Source organism: Vicia villosa, linkage group LG6, assembly GCF_029867415.1.
Source record: "Vicia villosa cultivar HV-30 ecotype Madison, WI linkage group LG6, Vvil1.0, whole genome shotgun sequence".
NCBI classification, from domain to species: domain Eukaryota; kingdom Viridiplantae; phylum Streptophyta; class Magnoliopsida; order Fabales; family Fabaceae; genus Vicia; species Vicia villosa.
The window spans coordinates 56,436,724-56,459,640 of NC_081185.1; the positions used below are offsets into that span (position 1 = coordinate 56,436,724).

At 37.8% G+C, this 22,917-nt stretch overlaps 1 long non-coding RNA gene across 3 annotated transcripts; it reads right to left on the minus strand.

Moving 5' to 3' along the window:
* Positions 1-19,941: 19,941 nt before the first annotated feature.
* On the minus strand, positions 19,942-22,716 carry LOC131611545 (uncharacterized). Of its 3 annotated transcripts, none has more exons than XR_009286979.1 (7): positions 22,558-22,716; positions 22,154-22,459; positions 21,771-21,856; positions 21,345-21,465; positions 21,076-21,218; positions 20,824-20,879; positions 19,942-20,724 (listed from the first exon to the last, which is right to left on the minus strand). It is a non-coding gene; the product is annotated as an uncharacterized LOC131611545 (long non-coding RNA). The 3 variants fall into 3 exon arrangements; XR_009286980.1 differs by having other exon boundaries at positions 19,942-20,344; positions 20,431-20,879; XR_009286978.1 differs by having other exon boundaries at positions 19,942-20,879.
* Positions 22,717-22,917: the final 201 nt, after the last annotated feature.

A 22,917-nucleotide genomic window follows, 5' to 3' on the forward strand; every position in this document is an offset into this window, starting at 1 on the left:
GCACTTCCACAGCCATGGGTGGCCCCTCAACAGCCTTTCGTGCCGCAACAACAGGTTGTTGCTCCTCAAAATCGCCAGCAAAATCCTAGGCCTCAGGGTCAAAGAGCTCCACAGAGGCAAAGATATCCAGAAAGGCGTATAGACCCAGTTCCAATGCCATATGCTCAACTTCTTCCTCAATTGCTCGCTAATCAGTTGGTACAGCTTCGTGAACTTGGTCCTCCACCTGATACCCTTCCCCCAGGATACGATGTTAATGCTCGTTGTGAATTTCATTCAGGGGCTCCAGGCCATACGATTGAAAAGTGTCGAGCATTGAAATTAAAAGTTCAGGATCTCCTTGATGACAAGATTATTTCGTTCACCCCTAATGGTCCTAATGTGCAGAATAATCTGATGCCTCCCCACGCAGGTGCGACCAACGCCATTGAATGGTGCGATGAACATATCTTGGTAACTGGTGTTGATGAGATTAAGATGTCGCTTGCAATTGTTAGAGAACGTCTTATGCAACAGGGGGTCTTGCATGAACTCCATGATTTTTGTTTGCAGTGTTCTTCTAATCCAGAGGAATATGCTAGTTTGAGGGATGAGATTCAGAAGCTGATGGATGAAGGTGTTCTTAGAGTGGAAAGAGTTGTTTCTGATGAAGATGTAGCTACTCTAGAAATCCCTTACTATCAGGTTGATGTTTCAAAGGCTCAAGATACCCCTCTGATTATTCATGCTCCGAGTACTCCTTTGGTTATCCAGGCTCTGAGAACTCCGTTGGTTATTCATGCTCCGAATACTCCTCTGGCCATCCATTCCCAGGCTCCTTCAACTTCATCTCCCGCTTCCTCTTCATTGGGTGGTTCTAAGGTTGTTCCTTGGAGTTATAATGTTGTGTATATTTGAGGGAAGAAGCATGATTGTCCTCCAGTGGGTAATTCGAATGTCACTAACATTGCTGGAACTAGTGGCATCACTCGTAGTGGTCGAATCTTTGCTGCTCCGCCTCCCCCTCCCAAAGAGACCAACAAGGATGTTAATGCACAGACAAAGGGGAAGCAAATTGTTGTTGATCCTCCTGAGCCCCCTACTGCACAAGACGCTGAACAACTTCTGAGAATTAGTAAGAAAAGTGATTACAAGGTGATTGACCATCTTGACCAAACTCAAGCTAAGATCTCCATCTTGTCCCTTTTGGTGCACTCAGAAGCTCACCGTGACTCTCTAATGAAAGTTCTGGCTTCCGCTCACGTAACTCAAGACATTACTGTGCCTCAGTTTGAAGGGGTTGTAACCAATATTGCTGCTGGTAATTGTTTAGGTTTTTGTGATGATGAACTTCCGCCTGAGGGTAGAGCACACAACAAAGCGTTGCACATCTCCATGAGGTGCTTGGATACTGTTTTATCTCGAGTTTTGATCGATACAGGGTCTTCCCTTAATGTGATGCCCAAGGCTACTCTGTTCAAGCTGAGTATGGATGGGGTTATGATGAGACCGTGCACTATGAGCGTCAGAGCATTTGACGGTTCTAGAAGGTCCGTAGAAGGGGAGATTGATTTGCTTGTCAAGATTGGTCCTCACACATTCTACATTGCCTTCTATGTCATGGATATTCGCCCTTCGTACACTTGCCTCTTGGGTCGTCCTTGGATCCACGCTGCTGGAGCTGTGACATCTACCCTCCATCAGTGTTTGAAATTTGTTGTGGGTGACAAGATTGTTGTAATCACTGGTGAAGAGGATCTGGTAGTCAATAATCTAGCAACATACCGTTATGTGGAAGTGGAAGGAGAAATACAAGAGACGCCTTTTCAAGCCTTGGAGATTGTGTTAGTTAATAAACTCCCTGTGGTCGAAAATAAAAGGGAACCTGGAGCACCCCTCTCATCCTTGAATGATGCCAAGGCTTTCCTAGAAGCTGGTGTTCCCCATGGTGCCTGGGGCAAGTTGATTGACGTCTATGAGAAACGAGACAAGCATGGGCTAGGGTACCAACCATCCTCTTCTACTCAGCTCAGCACAATTCTTGGGAAGAGGGTGATCCCCCCAATTTCTCAGGTGTTCGTCAGTGCCAGTACTAGTTCTGGAGGTCAGGTTCTCGCCGCGGATGATGGCAATGAAGAAGATCTCTCAAGATTCATTTGCCATGCTGCACCCGGACAGGAACTCAACAACTGGACCACATTGGACTTCCCCAGAGTCACTTTTATGGAAATGTAATTTTCTTTTTTCGATAAATCATGTGCTTCACCCCAAGCATATTGATAGCTTGTATAAAGGGGGCCCCCCATGTGTTTCAGTCTGTTTAATGATGAATAAAATCGTATTTTCGCATACAATTACTGCTCCCTTTCTTTCATTTTTATTTTGTTTTAAAACCTTTTCATAAAATAAATGGCAAAGTTTTTCTCTTTTTTCATTCCCTCTATGTGCGGCATTCTAAAGCATAAATCATCCGTCGTACAGATCCGGCTCAGATTCCATCAAAAATGATAATGTTACAGTTCCACGTCTTGATATCCTTGAGAATCCAATTGACCAAGCCGATGAAGGTAGTGGGGAAGATTTTGAAGTCCCTGAGGAATTGGCAAGACTATTGAGACAACAAGAGAAATCTATTCAGCCACATCAAGAAGCCATAGAAATCATCAACCTTGGTACAGAAGAAGCAAAGAAAGAAGTCAAGATAGGGGCCGCTTTGCAAAGTGATGTAAAGAGAAGGTTGATTGAGTTGCTTCGAGAATATGTTGATATCTTCGCCTGGTCATATGAAGACATGCCTGGTTTAGACACTGATATCGTTATGCTCAGGTTACCGCTCAAACCAGAATGTCCGCCTGTAAAGCAAAAACCGCGAAGAACTCGACCTGATATGGCTTTGAAAATCAAGGAGGAAGTTGAAAAACAGTTGAAGGCTGGTTTCTTATCTGTGTTTGAATACCCTCCTTGGATTGCAAACATCGTACCTGTTCCTAAGAAGGACGGAAAGGTGCGCATGTGTGTTGACTATCGAGATCTGAATAGGGCAAGTCCGAAGGATGATTTCCCTCTGCCTCATATTGATGTACTTGTCGACAATACTGCTCAGTATTCGGTATTCTCATTCATGGACGGTTTTTCTGGCTATAATCAAATAAAGATGGCTCCCGAAGACATGACCAAGACTACTTTTACCACTCCGTGGGGTACGTATTTTGATAAGGTGATGCCTTTTGGCCTTAAGAATGCCGGTGCAACGTATCAACGAGCAATGGTGACTCTTTTCCATGACATGATCCATAAGGAGATTGAGGTGTACGTCGATGATATGATTGCAAAATCTCAAACTGAAGAGGAGCACTTGGTATATCTTGAGAAATTGTTTGCTCTTCTGCGAAAATTCAAGTTAAGGCTCAATCCGAATAAGTGCACTTTTGGAGTGCGATCTGGAAAGTAACTTAGATTCATCGTGAGCCAACGAGGGATTGAGGTCGGCCCTGATAAAGTAAGAGCAATACAGAATATGCCAGCACCAAAGAATGAAAAAGAAGTTCGAGGGTTCCTTGGGAGATTGAATTACATAGCCAGGTTCATTTCTCATCTCACTGACACTTGTGAACCCATCTTTAGGCTGCTACGCAAAAATCAAGACATCCGTTGGGATGACCACTGTCAAGAGGCCTTCGAAAGGATCAAACAGTACCTCCAAGAGCCACCAATTCTCATGCCTCCGGTTCCTGGGAGGCCGCTTCTTATGTACTTAACTGTGCTTGAAGGATCTATGGGGTGTGTGCTGGGCCAGCATGACGAGTCTGGTCGAAAAGAGTGCGCCATTTATTACCTGAGCAAAAAGTTTGCCGATTGTGAATCCCGTTACTCACTACCCGAGAAAACTTGCTGTGCTTTGGTATGGGCCGCTCGCCGACTGAGGCAGTATATGTTGACTCACACCACTTTATTGATCTCCAAAATGGACCCGATAAAGTACATCTTCGAAAAACCGGCTCTTACAGGAAGACTAGCACGATGGCAAATGCTTTTATCAGAGTACGACATTCAGTATGTTACACAGAAGGCCATCAAAGGAAGTGTCCTTGCGGATCATCTCGCTCATCGGCCATTGGAAGAATACCAGTCAATGAAGTTTGACTTTCCTGATGAGGATATCATGAAACTGGATGATGATGATGAAGGACCCGAACCAGGGGAGCGATGGACTCTCACGTTCGATGGTGCATCAAATGCTATGGGCCATGGTATTGGGGCAGTTTTGACTTCTCCTCGTCAAACTCACATCCCTTTCACAGCCAGAATATGTTTTGATTACACGAACAATGTCGCAGAATACGAAGCTTGTGTAATGGGCCTCGAAGCGGCCATTGATATGAGAATTAAGATCCTTGAAGTTTATGGGGACTCTGCTTTGGTCATACATCAAATAAGAGGCGATTGGGAAACGCGACACCCCAATTTAGTTCCTTATAGGGACTATATCTTGGAGTTGTTGCCCGCTTTTGAGGAAATCACCTTCGATCATATTCCCCGAGAAGAAAACCAGTTGGCAGATGCTTTGGCTACTTTGGCAGCAAAGTTCAGAGTTAGCTCCCCTAATGAAGCGCCAGACATAAGGATCCTCCGTTACAAAGAGCCTGCACATGTATTCCCTGCTTATTGTCTCTCTACTGAAGATGTATATGATGAAAATCCTTGGTATTACGATATCAAAAGGTATGTCGAGAAGCAAGAGTACCCTGAAGATGCTACGATTGGTGATAAGCGAACACTTCGAAGGTTAGCATCCAAATTCTTCTTGTTAGGAGACGTCCTGTACAAGAGAAACTATGATTCAGTTTTGCTCAGATGCGTGGATAGACACGAAGCAGAATTGATCATGCAAGAAATTCATGAGGGATCTTTTGGAACTCATGCCAATGGACATTCTATGGCTAAAAAGATCTTGCGAGCAGGGTATTATTGGATGACAATAGAAAGTGATTGTTATGTGTACATGAAGAAGTGTCACAAATGCCAAGTGTATGCAGACAGGATTCATGTTCCTCCAACTCCTTTAAATGTTCTGACATCACCATGGCCCTTTGCTATGTGGGGCATTGACATGATCGGACGAATCGAGCCACAAGCTTCAAATGGACACAGATTTATTCTCGTTGCTATTGACTACTTCACCAAATGGGTTGAAGCTGCTTCTTACAAGAATGTAACCAAGCAAGTCGTCACTCGCTTCATCAAGAAAGAGATCATATGCTGATATGGGGTTCCAAACAAAATCATCACTGATAATGGGTCCAATCTCAATAACAAGATGATGACAGAACTATGCAAAGAGTTCAAGATTGAACATCACAATTCGTCACCCTATCGGCCGAAGATGAATGGCGCAGTCGAAGCAGCTAACAAGAACATAAAGAAGATCGTCCAGAAAATGGTTAGAACGTACAAAGATTGGCATGAGATGTTACCGTTCGCCCTACATGGCTATAGAACTTCAGTTCGCACTTCAACTGGGGCAACTCCTTTCTCTCTAGTCTATGGCATGGAAGCTGTACTTCCCGTCGAAGTGGAAATTCCTTCGTTGAGAGTCTTGATGGATGCCAAACTAGATGAAACAGAATGGGTTCAGACGAGACTTGACCATCTCAATCTGATTGAGGAGAAACGCTTATCTGCTATTTGCCATGGTCAGCTGTACCAAAAGAGGATCAAGAAAGTGTATGACAAGAAAATTCGGCCTCGAGAATTCCACACAGGCGACCTGGTCGTAAGGAAGATCTTGCCAATTCACACCGATCCAAGGGGCAAATGGACCCCCAACTATGAGGGACCATACATTATGAAGAAAGCATTCTCAGGTGGTGCTTTAATCCTGACAAAGATGGATGGGGAAGACGTTCCACTTCCAGTCAATTCAGACTCAGTCAAAAAATACTACGCATAAAAGACCCGCTAAGTTGAAAACTCGAAAGAGCAACTTAGGCAACAATGGGCATCCCGGTGGACATAAAAAGAAAATTCCAGGCAAAAATTAGGGATAAAACAAAAAAGAAACACCCGCTAAGTTGAAAACCCAAAAGGGCGACTTAGGCAAAAAAGGGTATCCCGCTGGATTGAAAACCCAAAAGGGCAGTCCAGGCAAAAGTTAGGGATCAAAAGCGAGAGGCTGCAGTCTGAATATCCTTCACAAATACCACTTTACGCCCTTGGCAGACGGACAGATCGGTTCAACCACTACGCTTATGAAGCAAAGCATTGAGAAGATCAAGGATATGGGAACTGTAGCAATACCAGTTTTAATGGAAATTCAAGCATTTCTCTTTGCCATTTGGCCTATTGCGCCTTTATTTTTCCTTTTTTGCAACTACCTCATTTAGGAGTTGCTTCTGTGTACAAAAGCCTATTCATAGGTATGCCATCAATAAAATGTTCCTTTTGCTAAAAAGCTTTCCTTGTTACTTTCCATTTTTCGCATGCGAAATGTGATTTAATTCGTTATTAAACATTGCATTGAAAACATGGGGGAATAATGGTCATACCAAAATGAAACATGATGTTACATAAACATAAAAGTGCTCTGAAGGGCACCATTTGCATCCAAATGTTGTTTTTCTGTGCAGGTTGCAGGTTCTACTGGTCACCCTGACCCGTCTCATATCACAAAGATCGTCATCACCCCGCGTAGAAGTTCAAGCGTGTAACTCATCAGTACTGGTAAACATGGGGCACCTGAAGAGGTCCATGTCCTTCCCCCATGCGGCGGACGAAGAATAGTCCTTGAAGATCGTGATCCCCCAAGTAGTTCAGGATGTAGGGAAAGTCAGGCGAGGTCACGTTTTCTCCAACGAAGCTATGTTCTAATCCTCAGCACAGTTGCCAATAATCTTTGGTACTGTAAGGTTTCCAACGCCCACTCGTATTGGCGCTCCAAGAAAATAAGCAACGGACCTCAATGATCCTGCTCCACTATCTCACCAAGGCCTTTATTTGGCACTATGCATATAGTATCCATTGCATATAACATTGCATCCCCAATGCGTAGCATATCCATCAAAGTGGATCATTATGTCATACATAAAAATTCAAACATGCATACAAAAGCATAAGCCAGATAATCAGGATCAACACTCAATCATGACAACGATACATCCCCGCAGAAAATGTCATTTGATATCTGCTGCCACATCACAAACACTTTCAAGCCGCGGTGCCGATACGAGGTATCCCCAATCCCCGACGAGTGTCTGACACAATGTCTCTTTGCTTGTATACTCCCATGTTGTAGGTGAAGATCGCCCATAGATCTTCTCCTGGTGTCGAGTCGGTGTTGAGTCATAGATCGTACGAGATCTTATTCTTTTAGTCCTGGAGATCGCCCATAGATCTTCTCCTGGTGTCGAGTCGGTGTTGATTCATAGATCGTATGAGATCTTATTCTTTCAGTCCCGCAGATCGCTCTTAGATCTTCTCCAGGTGTCGAGTCGGTGTTGAGTCCTAGATCGTACGAGATCTTTTCCTTTCAATCCTGAAGATCGCCCATAGGTCTTCTCCTGGTGTCGAGTCGGTGTTGAGTCATAGATCGCTACGAGATCTTATCTTTTCAGTCATTGTTTCATACAATCGCTCTCTTGGACAACCTTGTATTGGCACCGTCACCGCGTTACAAGCTATCACCATTCAACCATTACTCACTGTAAATATTTCCACCAAAGAAATAAACAATTTCTCTTTCCCCAGCAGATATCAAAATCAAAATGAAAAATAAAGATAACACTTACACCATATTCAGGACAAATTTCTGGCACTTGGATATTTAAGCTTCTTCTACCTCGAATGTTCGAAAGGCTAGCGCCAATCTCACCTTCAGGTTTAAGACGATTAAATAGGGGCAGCTGTCATACCCCAAATTGTCCTACCCCATTTATCTGGCCTACAATCCATATACATACATCATTTAGATCATGGTCCAACTCATGCATTCATATCATGGTTACTGTTCCAAAATGAGCCCCTAGCACAAAGAACTTCTGAGTAAATATAAAGATCCGAGGTCCGGTTTTGGGGCATTATCCTCCTAAGGGCATTCTTGAATCAGGGTTTCTTACCTTCAAGTCAGAGCATTGATTAGAAAATACAAGCTTGTTGTTCGTCCGATTATCTTGAATTAGGGTTTCTCGACCAAAGTCAACGCAGTTGACTTTTCAGTCGAAACACTGATCAAGAGCTGATTTTATGAGGAGTGATGGTATGATGACTGTGTGGAGGCGTTCAGTCGACTTCCATGGTTTAGAAACTGATTAATCGGGGATTTCAATAAGATCGGAGAAGAATCAGAACAGTTGACTTTTGGGTCAAAATCGGGTCTATCACTCAAATGTTGACTTTTGGTGGAAAATCGATCGAGAAAAGTCAAAGAACGGATAAAATTGGGAGTTTGACAAAAATTGCCAAAAATAGAAAAATATCAAAAATGGAAGGTTTTTATACTTAGAAAATTTTTTGAGACCTTTGGAGTTTAATGAGCAGTCCACTTCATCACCAATTTACACGTGGCAAATGGCATTTTTTGGAGAAATTTACAACATCAAAGTTGTTCCCCTCATGGAGGAGAACAACTTTGTAGTTGGATACTTTTTCATTTGAAGCTTGGTTGAAGAGCTATTGAGGTTTGAAGTTAGAGGGAACACATTTGTTCAAGTCATACAGCTAGGCAAGAAATGCTGGGCAGCGCAGTCATTTTGACAAACACGTGGCGTGCAATATTTGAAGTTTATTCAAGAGCAATACAAGAGCCCATTGATTACAAACTTGACACCTATCAATTCTCCTCCATGCTCTTTACACAATAAGACAAGAATCAATCCATTTAGGGAAGTATTCAATCAATTGTGAAGCCCTAAAGTGATGACCTTGCCAAGGCAAGCATTGCCAAGAACTTGGGGCCAGAGACAAGGGCATAGGCGAGACATATGATCGAACACATAGTGGGCCAGTTTCAAATCCAATGCTAGAGAGGTACGAGCATTGTATGAAGGCAAGTCTAGCACGAATCTCCTTAGCTCCACGCCCTCTTCACATTGATCACAAGATTGAGGCAAATGGTACGTTGTGACTCGATATAGAGATGCTTAAAGATGACACCCCAGACTAGTGATAGGCACGCATGGGATTAGCCAGTCCATGGTTGTTCTTGCAAGAGAGCATTACCCAAAGGCTGCAACTTGCAGAGAGTCCCACGCTTTGCCTTGTTTAGCCATGCACATGCTGCGTTTGAAAAAGGCACGTGAGAATCTGCCACAAACATCTACACTTGCTTACTAATTTGAAGAGAAAATGCTAACCTACAACAACACACCATAAGAACCGTGCACCTCATACACCATATATAAACCAAAACTCTTCACAACTCACACTACACACTCTCATTTTCTCACTTTCTCAAAATCTCCCACCACTCTCTCATTGCTCTCTCTCTCTTCCCTTCCGCCTCTAACCACCACCCTAACAAACTCCGACAAACAACTCCGGCCACCGTAACCTCATCCTCTAACCGATTCCGGCCACCATAACCGTTTCTTCTAACCACTTCCGGCCTCCGTGATGGCCTTCGTGTTTCAGCTTCTACTGGTCTGCACTCCGCTTCGTCTTCTCCATTGATCAACCATAATCTTCGCTACCGGTCTACACATACTTCAACACCTTCACTGAATCGCCATGGTCTTCACTATCATGCTATCTCCTTCGGCATTTGCATAGAGTCATCATCGTCTCTGTTGCTTTGGTTCTCAAGCAGTTGCTTCAAGATCCGGTGCGAGACTCTCACCACCAAGCTTCACGAGCTCGAGAATACGCAGTGAACTTCCAACTCTATTGAATCAAGAATCCTTCAGGTATGCTTCTAGAGCCTTATGAACGTGCTTAGAGGTTTTGCTAAGATCATATGCATTCATGTGAAAATACTATGTGATTATGTGATTGAATGTTTGACTCGGTTTGGATATATCAGTGCGTGTTTACCGGTTTAAACTATAGGATTAGAATCTACGGAGCATGAGATTTGCTTTGACGCCATTAGCGTATGTTTGATTAAATTAGAGTTTTAGATCTAGTCTCAGTTAGGATGTTAGAGTGAATGTTAGGGAAAACCAATACTGGATCCGTGTTCAGGAGAGAAAACCGAGCCGAATGGTGTCGGTCTCGTAAATTTCTGGAGAATTGCAGCGCAGCTCCGCCGTGGAAGCCATCGGAGAAGACGACTGGAAGTCTCTCCGGCACCGGTGTCGGTTAGCCTCACTTTCATTTAGTCTGCATACGTGGCATGTGGTAATTGGCCGTGTCTGTTAGAATATTCTTCGTCTTGTCCTCTTGCCAATGATTGGAATTTGATGTGGTGGATTCTGATTGGTCTGTGAGTTAAATTTGTTTTTTAGTGACTTAAAACCAGATGCACCAATTGATATAAGTTGACTCTTTTTATGTCACGCTTGAATAACAAAAAACCACATGATAAACCCATAATAATAAATGAATAATGGCTGAAATAAAAAAGATGAATCAAATGGTCATTGTGCTGGGCTATGTACACCTTGGGCCTTACTACGCTTCTGGAACCGCACCCTTATCTTGCTAATGTACCACGCGCCTAGTGGATTGGGCCTTGACGCCCTGGCTATCCCCACCCCCTGTTTAAGCCCTGTTCTTGCTATAACCGATTTTTAGTTCACTAGAAATTGCTTCTACACCCCCCTGCCTGTTAGAATTAGTTTTATTTTAATTTTGTTTCCTTTTAATTTTTAATTCAATTTCCTTCACATAAAAAATACTTAAAAAATGTTTCTAGATATTTTAGAGTGTTCTGATTTTTGTGAATATTTTGTGATTCTTTTTAATCGTTTTGATAGCTCTAATAAATCATTTTGTTTTGTATGTGATTTTTTGGTTTTAATTCCTTTTGTAAATAAATCGCTAATTGACTTAGGATTAGGATTTAATTTTGATTTTTGTTGTGTGAGCTCAATTAACATGTATAGAATTGGATTTTACTTTTTGTAGATTTTAATTCTTGGCTTTTAATTAGACTTGAATCCCTTTTAATCGATCTTGTTTTCATGCTCCTTTTAGAATTTGCTTAGCATAGTTTAGACTTAGAATTTCCCCATAAACAACAATAATAATTAGGCTTAGAAATTAGGCTAGTCTCCCCCTTTTCATTCTTTTCCTTTTACAACATTAAAACATCTAATAAATATCAAAATAAAATCCCTTTAAAAATACAAAGAAAATACTTAAAAAACATTAATAAAAAAAGTGAAAATCATTAAATAGGGAATGGAAGCTTGAATCTCCCTTGCTTAAGGGAATCATTCGAGTGCTTGGATCTCCCTCTGCTTAAAGGAACCATTCGAGCGTAAGTTCCCAATTTCTAAAAAACACCAACCAAAGAGTAACTCGAGTTTCCCTTGCTTAAGGGATTTCCTCAAAACGCTCAAAGTCTCTCTCTCATCTCGTTTTCTTAAGGGCAATGTTATTTCCGCTCGAATGCATCGTAGGCCGTCCCCTTATGCAAGAGCGCGAACGTTAACTCCGCCCAACTAAAAAACACAAAAACAAACAGAAAATCTTGAGCCGAGCTACGGTAGCTCTGATTCCTGAAAAGGATACGTAGGCATCAAGTCGCGGGGCTTGAACGAGCACAATTGTAAATAATTCCTTCTTTTTCCCGTATTTCTTTTTGCATGCATTCACATATAGGTAGACATAGTACACACTCTTTAGATAGAAACAAACATAGGTGGATACCATCGAGTACGATGGGCGTGAGGGGTGCTAATACCTTCCCCTTGCGTAACCGACTCCCGTACCTAGATTCTCTGGTCGCAAGACCTTGTTTTTACCCTTTGTTAGGTTTTCTGGTATTCCTTTCCCTTATGGGATAAATATATTAGTGGCGACTCTGTTCTATTTTTCGCGAGCGTGCGACACATCCGTTCTTCCACATAGCTTCATGATGAGCCTTAAGGGGCTTCCACAATAGTGACCATACATAAGTGCTAAATTTTCTTCTGGCTCATTCACATTATTCATAACATTTCCATTCTCTCCAGTACTGATCAGCACATGTTTTTCACTGAAATCATCCGTATGTAGCTTGTGACAGACTAAGCTGTTTGAAATCCATTTCCCCCTGTATGCCACGTGGTCAATGCCATTATAGTCCCTGTGCAGTGCAACTATATTCCAGAACTGATAACATTCAAACTCATCGCCAATATCAATTCCCGGAACATCCCCAAGTATTTTCTTTCCGTGATACATTATGTTTAGGGGTGGCAAAACGGGCCCTGGCCCGCGGGGCCGGCCCGCCACCCGCCAAAAAATGGCGGGTTGGGTTGGGATTTTAGGCTCGCCGCTCGCCAAAGCTCGCCCCGCAAAAACCCGCCGCCCGCCATACCCGCCCCGCCAAAGCCCGCCGCCCGCCAAAACCCGTCTCTCCTCCAAAACTAACTCTTTTTTTAGTTAATTCTAGTAATTTTAATTATTGATGGTTTATTTTATACATTTATTTATAAATATATGTAATATTTTTTTAAGTAAATTTGTTAAAAAGTTGCTTTTATAAAAAATTGTTTTAAAAAATAAGTGAAAAGTTTAATTAAAAGGTAAAAAAAGCCTATTAATCTATTAAAAAAATATAAATAAAAATAGGCGGGTAAGCCCGCCGCCCGCCAACCCGCCATCTTGGCGGGGCGGGCATGACTTTTATGCCCATTTTACTTGGCGGGCATGCCCGCCCCGCTCGTTTTTTGGCGGGCATAAGGCAGGGCGGGCGGCGGGCGGGGCGGGCGGCCCGTTTTGCCACCCCTAATTATGTTACCCGGTCCTTTCAAGATATTTAGATGCTTCAATTAAAATTTCATTACCAGAAAATTTGGTTGTTCGGACAAACGTTTGAAAAAGACGCTGATTCAGCTGCATTTTCTTCTTAGCCTGATCTTGACAACCCAGAGAAGATGCAGTATAATAGCCAATATTCTCCTTCTCGTTGTTATTTAATGCAGCTTCGTGAAACCACCGTTGTAGCAGTGGCGTTGTATGGTTCATAGAGGACTTTTCAAATGATAACAAACGCGCTTCAGCCGTTTCTTCTTCCACTGTTTTCTCTTCAGCTGTTTTTTCTTCCGCTATGTTTTCTTCAACTGTTTCTTCTTCCGCTGTGTTTTCATCAGCTGTTTCTTCTTCCACTGTTTCTTGCTGTTTCTTGATTTGCAAGTTTCTCCACATACATGTTTCATTATCATTAGATGGGTCTTCAAATGTTTTCAACTGTGGACCAAAGGAAGATGAAGAGGGTCCATCTTCTTTTAGGACTCTACTGTTTGCGGAGGATTCTTCTTCTTGGTTCATCTTCTTTGAATGTTGTGGAAAGAATGATGGTGACTGTTTTAGAAGAAAATGAAAATTAATATATACAAGTTTATCCAAGAACAATAAAGTGAATAAAAACATGATTACAAGGAAAAATAACATAATATAAAATAAATATGTAAATGCAATTACACACATGTAAAATCATGGTTGGTTATTTTTTAAAACTAAACTATAATCATTTATAAATTATTTAAATGATTTGGATTTAGAACCATAATCACCTTTTAATTAAAAATGGTTATACAATCGGTTATAAATTTAGTTATGGTTATTTAACCGCTTTTTAAAAAAAAATCCAGTTTTAAAAAAATTTATTTTAAAAAAATTCGAAAACTTTTTTTTAAAAAAATTCTGGAACTAAAATTTCTGAAAAAATGATTTTTTTTTTAAAATTATAAAACAAAAATGTTGTTTAAAAATATATTTTTCCAAAATTTTAAAAAGAAAAAGTTTAAATTTTTTTGTCCATAAATTAAATAAAATTTCTGAAAATTTTTTTCCGAAAATTTTAAAACAAATTAATTTTGTTCATAAAATTTAAAAAATAATTATTTAAAATTTAATAATTGAATTAAAACATTTTAATTTTGGATAATAACCAGATTATAACCGAATTCAAATAAATTTAGCCGGTTAATAACTATTTAATTATATCCGAATTATTTGATTGGATAATCAAACCATTAATAACTAAACTCGTTAATAACTATTCAATTATATCCGGGTAGTTAAACACATTTGGATTTGGTTGTGGATTTGGGGCTCACAACCAGATATTTTGCACACCCTTAATATAAGTTTTTTATTCTGCATTTTTATAACAAAAGAATCAATTACACCTGAAGAGTTACACCACGAGTTTTACTTGCTGAATAACTTCATTAAGTATAAATATTTTTTAAAATCATCTGTTGGATTGAAACATAATATCATATAGATCACACATATATAGTGTGAGATTAATCTATAATGATTTACTATGTCATTGAATTTCATCAAAATTAACGTTATACGAAAGTTCATTTTGACGTTAATCTTTGGATATCTTGATGGTATAGTAAATCATTATAGATTAATCTCAAACTTTATATGTATGATCTATATGATATTATTTTTCAATCCAACAATTAATTTTAAGAAATTATTATCCAATTTAAAGTTATTGAACGATTGTAACTCATAGTAAAATTTTGATCTCTCCTTTTATATATATATATATATATATATATATATATATATATATATATATATATATATATATATATATATATATATATATATATATATATATATATATATATATATATATATATAGGGGACGACTCAAGTGAGAATACTTGATTATGAGAAATGAGAACAATGAATCACGACCATTAAATTTTGATTTGTTGATTTTAATGGACGAGATTGGTTTCTCTTTTTATATTTATTTAAAATAAATATTAAGGATCATAAAAAGAGAAACCAATCCAGACCATTAAAATCAACAAATCAAAATTTAATGGTCGTGATTCATTGTTCTTATTTCTCATAATAACCAAGTGTTCTCACTTGAGTCATCCCCTATATATATATATATATATATATATATATATATATATATATATATATATATATATATATATATATATATATATATATATATATATATATATATATATATATATATATATATATATATATATATATATATATATATATATATATATATATATATATATATATAGAGGAGGGATCAAATTACACCCAGAGGAGGGATCAAATTACACCCGAAGAGTTACACCACGAGTTACACTCGTTCAATAACTATATCTCGAATTAATATTTTTTAAATTCAACCGTTGGATTGAAACATAATATCATATAGATCATACCTATAAAGTTTGAGCTTAATCTATAATGATTTACTATGTCATTGAATCACATCAAAATTAACGTTATATGAAAGCTCATTTTGACGTTAATCTTTGGATGAGATGTAGTTATTGAACGAGTGTAACTCGTGGTGTAACTCTTCGGGTGTAATTTGATCCCTCCTCATATATATATATATATATATATATATATATATATATATATATATATATGGGGACGACTCAAGTGAGAACACTTGGTTATTATGAGAAATGAGAACAATGAATCACCACCATTAAATTTTGATTTTGTTGATTTTAATGGACTGGATTGGTTTCTCTTTCTATGATCCTTAATATTTATTTTAAATCAATATAGAAAGAGAAACCAATCCAGTCCATTAAAATCAACAAAATCAAAATTTAATGGTCGTGATTCATTATTCTCATTTCTCATAATAACCAAGTGTTCTCACTTGAGTCGTCCCCTATATATATATATATATATATATATATATATATATATATATACACACACACACACACATAGAGGGCATATCATATGAGAATGCCATATTTATATGAGAATGTGAGAATGAATCTGAACCATTGGATTTTAAAATAAATGGTGTAGATTATGAGTGAATCTTTTTTTTCTCTCTCCTATATTTTGAAATAGATGATGTAGGAGAGAGAAAAAAAGATTCACTCATAATCTCCACCATTTATTTTAAAATCCAATGGTTCAGATTCATTCTCACATTCTCACATAAAAAAGGCAGTCTCATATGATATGCCCTCTATACACACACACACACACACACACACACACACACACATATATATATATATATATATATATATATATATATATATATATATATATATATATATATGTTGTGAATTCAATGGCAATAACGAAGTATAAAACAAGGAAAGAATAAAGAACAAGGAAGAAGAAGAAGAACACAAGAATTGGTTATAACTGTTATTCTTTTACTTTCTCTTAGAAAACAAGATTACAAGTTTATAAGAATAACAAATAACCTCTCTTACCCTAAATTAGAATTTGCAGTGTGCAATGATGAGAGACTAGTATGTTATTTATAATAAAACCTAACATACTAACTAATGGGCTTTTTCCACAAGGCTCATTACACAAGATAACTTAATAAACAAGCTAACTTAACAAATTAGGGTTTAAACACTTAAAACCTAATTTAACATGCTAACAACCCTAGCATCTTCGACACTTGCATGCTAGACCCATCTTCGACTACAACATGCACACATCGACACTAGCATGTGAACAACCTTCGACTTCATGCTTAACCCTTTCGAACTATCGAACCAAGAAGCTACCCTTCGACCATACTAGACTTCGATCCAATATCTCATAAATCTCCACCTTGGACCTAACTCTACAACATCAAGGAAACAAACTAGCTTTCTTCATGCAGCTTTATCAACTGCATACAGTCGAAAAACTTGCAACTCAGCAATGTCTTGGTGATCATATCAGCAGCATTGTGATATGTCGAAACCTTCAGCACTTGGACTTCTCCACGCTCGATTACCGCTCTGACTAAATACAACCTCACATCAATGTGCTTAGTTCGCTCATGATAGGCTGAATTCTTCGACATGTGTATTACACTTTGACTATCACATTTAACAGTGATACATTCACCTTTAAGTTTCAGCTCCTTAGTAAAACCTTCAAGCCACAATGCTTCTTTCATAACTTCAGTGAGGGCAATATAATCCGCTTCAATGGTTGATAGAGTAACAGCCTTCTGAAGTGTTTCTTTCCAACTAATTGATGTGCCAAACATAGTGAAAACATATCTAGAAATAGATTTTCTGGAATCCATACAACCTGCATAATCAGAGACCCATTTATGTACCTTAAAATCCACTTCAATGTTTGCCATTGAGCCTTTCCATGATTCGCCATGTACCCGCTTACAAGACTTACTGCATATGCTATGTCGGGTCTAGTACAGACCATAGCATACATCAAAGAACCAACTATATTAGCATATGGGATGTTATTCATATAGTCTCTTTCGACATCAGTACTGAGACACTGATCAATACTCAGCTTGAATTGAGGGTTTGTTGGAGTTACAACAGGCTTTGAATTCGACATACCAAACTTGTCAAGGATCTTCCATATGTATGCCTCTTGAGGTAAGCATAATTTCGACTGCTTTCTATCTCTTCAAATATCAATTCCAAGAATCCTTCATATCAAACTTCTTATTGAGTTCAACCTTCACCCTCATTACATCTTCGACATTGTTGCTTGCTATGAGAATATCATCCACATAAAGCAACAAAATAACAAATGAATTACCAGGTCGAAATAACAAATGAATTACGTAGTGGTTGAACTGACTTCTAATGAAATTTATCCGTGCCATGAACTTGTCAAATCTCCATTTCCACTGTCGAGGAGATTGTTTCAGCCCATATAAAGATCTTTTTAGCTTGCACACATAATCTTCCTTCCCCTTTTCGACATATCCTTTAGGTTGCCTCATCAGGATCATTTCATCTAGATCACCATACAAGAACGCAGTCTTCACATCCATCTATTTCAGTTCAAGGTCGAACTGTGCCACCATGGCAACCAACATTCGAATGGACTTGTGCTTCACAGAAGGAGAAAACACATCATTGAAGTCGACACCTTCTTCCTGAGTGAAACCCCTTGCGACCAATCTTGCCTTGTATCTTTTCGACTCCACTCCTTCAATTCCTTCCTTAACTTTGAAAATCCATTTACAGCTGACTAACCTTTCCCCAACAGGTTTCTTGATTAGTTCCCAGGTTTGATTATCATGAAGAGATTTCATCTTATCATTCATGGCCTTCAGCCATTCAGTCTTATTTCGACTCCTTATAACTTCTTATTTCGCACCCAACGCATTGATGGTGGGTCGCCCAAAGGATGATTTTATACAGTGACAAGGCGTCCATAATAAGGTAGCTGACATCAATCGCCTTGACGTACACACCCTTGTCACACGATGTTTTCAGGGTCACATGGTCCATTACTTTTACTTGTTTGCCTGGCAATCCTGTTAACGAGCCGCTGAACACTTTGACGTCATTAGGGTCGAGCTATAATTTTTGGAAGACATCCCAGAATAAGACGTCAGCGGAGCTACCAGGATCTATCAAGACTCACTATTTGAGTAGAATTTCAAAGATGTGCTAAGCTTGAATGCAATAAAATACAAGTTTTAAGAAGTCTTGAAATTGTTGAAAAAAGAGTATGTTCGTGAGTTCTCTTTACTTTATTTGGTTAAATGAAAAAGGAAGATGAGAGTGAAAGGTCTGGGCACAAATATTTATCGAATTCTAATTTTCGTATGAATTTCAAACATTGAAATCTGTAAAAAAAAAATAAATAAATGTGTATGTGTGGTTTTGAGATTAGGCATAGACGTGTTGTGTTGAGGCACGTCTAAGTTCAATCTCCGTAACTTATTGATTCAGATTCTAAAATTTGAATTTTTTTAATATTTACTTTGACGTGTTTCAAAAAGAGTTGTGTATTTGGTTCGTTCAGATTTTAAAATCCAAATTTTAAGATATATTTAAAATCTTGCCGTGGCGAGTAAAAAGTCATAATCCCCAAAAATAAAACATAGTGGATCAATCAATTAGCACCCTTTTCGGTGATTCTCTTTGTTTAAAATCTCTAGTCTTTTATGTGAACATTCTCTGTGAGCAGTACCATGATTCAACCTTTCCAAGTTAACATGTTGAGTTGTAAGACCTATTTTGTCACAAGTGGTTGTTAGCTTTGAATTTGTCATGTTTACTGCAGATTACTATTTTGTCAAACTAGTAAAAGACCCGTGCGTCCGCACGGGTAAGACTAGTCTTATCTTAGATCATTTGATAAGATTGGATTGTTGCTGATATATAATTATAATTATTATAAAATGTTTAATACCAGCAAATATTTAATAATAAATATGTAGCATTTTATTGAAATAAATAAAAAGCATGTTTCTCAAAAATAAAAAGCATGTTTCTCAAATAAATAAAAATTGTTTATTGAAATAAAGTATATATTGTGGTAATAGTGACCCGTAAGATTTAACCTTTTATTTTCGTATTCATTGGTAGTTACATGTAACTAATTAATTTATTTATAAAATTGTCTATAGAATAATTATCCAAGTGTAAAATAAATATTTAAATTCTATTAGTGACCCGTGAGATTGCTTTCCCATTCCATTGAAAATTAAATTTTGATAATTGCAAGTTAACTGGATTAGTAGTAATGATGCTAGCCAATAGTATATACATGATGCTAGCCAATAGTATATACATGATGCTAGCAGATAGTATATCCATGAATACATGATGCTAGAAGAAAGGCTATTCATCTAAATACTTGAGCTATTTTAAAACTTTTTATATTATGTATTGCTTTGTCTATCCAAATCTACAAATGTTATTCTTTATTGATAGATCACAAATGACACTTTCAGAAAACTTACAATAGTGATTAAAACATTAAAACAAAAACTCCTCTATTTCACAAAGTACAATAACAAAATGCAAACAACTCTTACCACTAAATAAGTGATACACCTACTACACTTATTTATAGGTTGATATTCTTGAATCTACATAGGAAAATCACAGAACAGCACAAGACAAATGAAAGTGGTGGCATTAGTTTAGAATTGTTGACAGAACCATTGCATAAACATCCATGAAACTAAACCAGCACAATATTAATCCAGCTAGTTTCAATTCAAGCCAAACCTCCACCTAAATAACAAATTCTATCATGTAAAAACAAACATAGTTACAATGGATCATATGAAGAAAAAACCAGTACATTCAAATACAATATATAAATCATGTGAAGGACTGAAGGTTATGGGAAATTCGAAGAAACTGGTTCATAATTCCTTTGTATTGGATAGAAGCGCTTCAACTTCTTCAGCTTGGAACATGATAATGATCCTGCAGATACGACTGACAAACTTGCGGCGACATTGAACTATAATTAGCCGAGAAAATAACAGTCGAAGGAAAGTTGAAAGCTGCAAAAATTCCAACGTGCAGTAAAGTCAGAAGAATTTGAAGCCGATAATTGACAATATATCAAATTTATACTCAAAACACATACACTTGTTTTGAAGCATCCAGTTTTTAAGCCTCTAGCCAATTTATTCAATTGCCAGGTTCTAAGGTTTATTGAGTTATCATATACATCCTTGCTGGTTTTTTCATTGTCATTAGAAGCCAACATTTCACTGAAGATATCTGAGTTTAACAATTTAGCATCAAAATCCCGTAACACATGTCTCGAAATATAAGTTTTTCTTCAAAATATATACAAAACTGTATACACGGGTATGTGCAAGAAATATCTCTATAATTTGATCACATCCAAATTCTCATCTATGTATGTGTATAAAATCTGAAATTAAATAATCAGCTTGATTAGAACTTATTGTTCAATAAACTTATTGGACCTAGAAGATGAACTTTAAGTTGAATGCTAACGGGTAGAACTTACTTACACCACATTCTCCACAGCGAGGCCGTAAAGCGGTAGAATAGTCCTTCTGAATCCTACATGTTCAAATTCATATTCAAGACAGAAATGCTTTTAATATACTAACTTTTACAGGAATACACCTACATGTTACCAAACCAAAAAATATGGACATTTGAATTCTGAAACATATATCATGTATCGAATCATCCCCATAATGTTTACCAAATGCAAAAACAACTCAGGTCTGGAAATGAATCTTAAGTATATAACCTTTAGAAGCAGCTTTTTCAGCTATTTGTGCCTCCTGCACGATCCGTCTCTCAGCCTTTGAATAAGAATCTAAACTTATTTGATACATTAAAAACACCATCCTGAATATTCTTGTATATGATTCCAACTGTTTTTATGAAGGCCTGTAAAAGGATAGGTTATATTAAAACTTTCCTACAGAAAACTTTCCAAAATATTCAACCTAAGTAGTAGAGAAGTAAGAGCATATATAAAAGAAGTAAGAGTAGTTTGAAGCATTGAGAATAGACCTGAGTAGTAGAGAAGTAGTTGAAGAAACCACTGTGAAATTTCTTTTACACGACGGTACCTCGGTTCTTACACGACGGTACTTCACACATCATTGACATAGTGCACCTCATCAAATATAACCTACGACGGATGTGTGAGCATCCAAAAAAACAGATTTCTTTTTAGAAGTATTATCATTATAAATTACTAAACAGTCAAAAGATAATAGAAAACCTACCCCCAAAAAAGTTAAGTTAATCCCAATAAACAAATCATCATCATAAAAAGTGACAACAATGCATCCTATAACATATGAATTATTTAAGATTAAAACAATACTGATTATTGTCAAATATAAGTTTAAAAGTATAACATACTCACGGACCTAATACAAAACAATGAAGTTGAATTGTTAGAGACACAACTTGATATTAATGGTTACTTACAATAAAACTGAAGATGTTACCGGCGAAAACATACACTAGCCGTTGAAATTCTTTGCTTGGAACAACATCATCAGCAAAGAAAAACCCTAAAGAAAAAGAAAGCAACACTTGCAACATTACTCAAAGTCACATGAACAGAAAAGACAGATACAGTGAAACATATATGGAAGCAACATTCATTAACATCCAGATCCAGCAGAGTACATAAAAAGTTGGCCACTTAATCCACAAATCAGAGGATATTTTCATAGAACTTCACAGATTCTTCAGATATTTTCATAGAACTTTACAAAATCATTCACTGAAATCATTCCCCTACAATACTTCATTATATAGCGCAGAAATTGAAAGGGAGATAGGGCAAGGAAAAGATCTACACAAACCATAATGCGTATTGGGACTTAGAAATCATGAAATCCCAAACCCTAGTTCTTCTCACACTTCTTCTATTAGCCTCTGCATTTGCAAGAAAACTATCTACGCCGACAGTCGGTGGTTATACCCCAATCTCCGACATCAACGAATCACACGTGATCGAGATCTCCAATTTCGCTGTCACTGAGTACGACAAGCAATCTGGTGCCAAATTGAAATTCAACAAAGTCATCAAAGGTGAATCTCAGGTTGTTACAGGGGCTAACTACCACCTCACTCTCTCCAAAAAAAAGAGAAGACGAAGGAAGAGAAGACTGAGGGAAAAGAGAGAGAAATGGGATTAGGGTTTCTGAAATAGAACAAAAGACAGAGAGAAAGAAGAGGGAAAAGAGAAAGAGAAAAATGGATTTACCTTGTTCGTTTAAGGTGGTGGTGGCCAGAGAAATGGTTGACGGCGGCTAGGGTTTGAATGGAAAACGGAAGAGAGACAGAATGTAAGAGAGAAAAGGGAATACAGTGAGAGAATGAAAGAGGGAAAAGATGAAAAAAAGAGAGAAGTGAGTTTTGAAAATTAGAAACGAAGAGAGAGAGAAGTGGGAAAAATATAAGATAGGCCAATGAGAGTTGAACACTTGTTGTTAATTACCAATAATAGTGCAACACTTGGTGCAACAATTCAGAAAAGTAGAAAGGTAAATGGTAATGACCAATGAGAAGAGAACAATTGGCATGGATGAATTTCTATTTTGTTAATTACCAGAATAACCTTTTG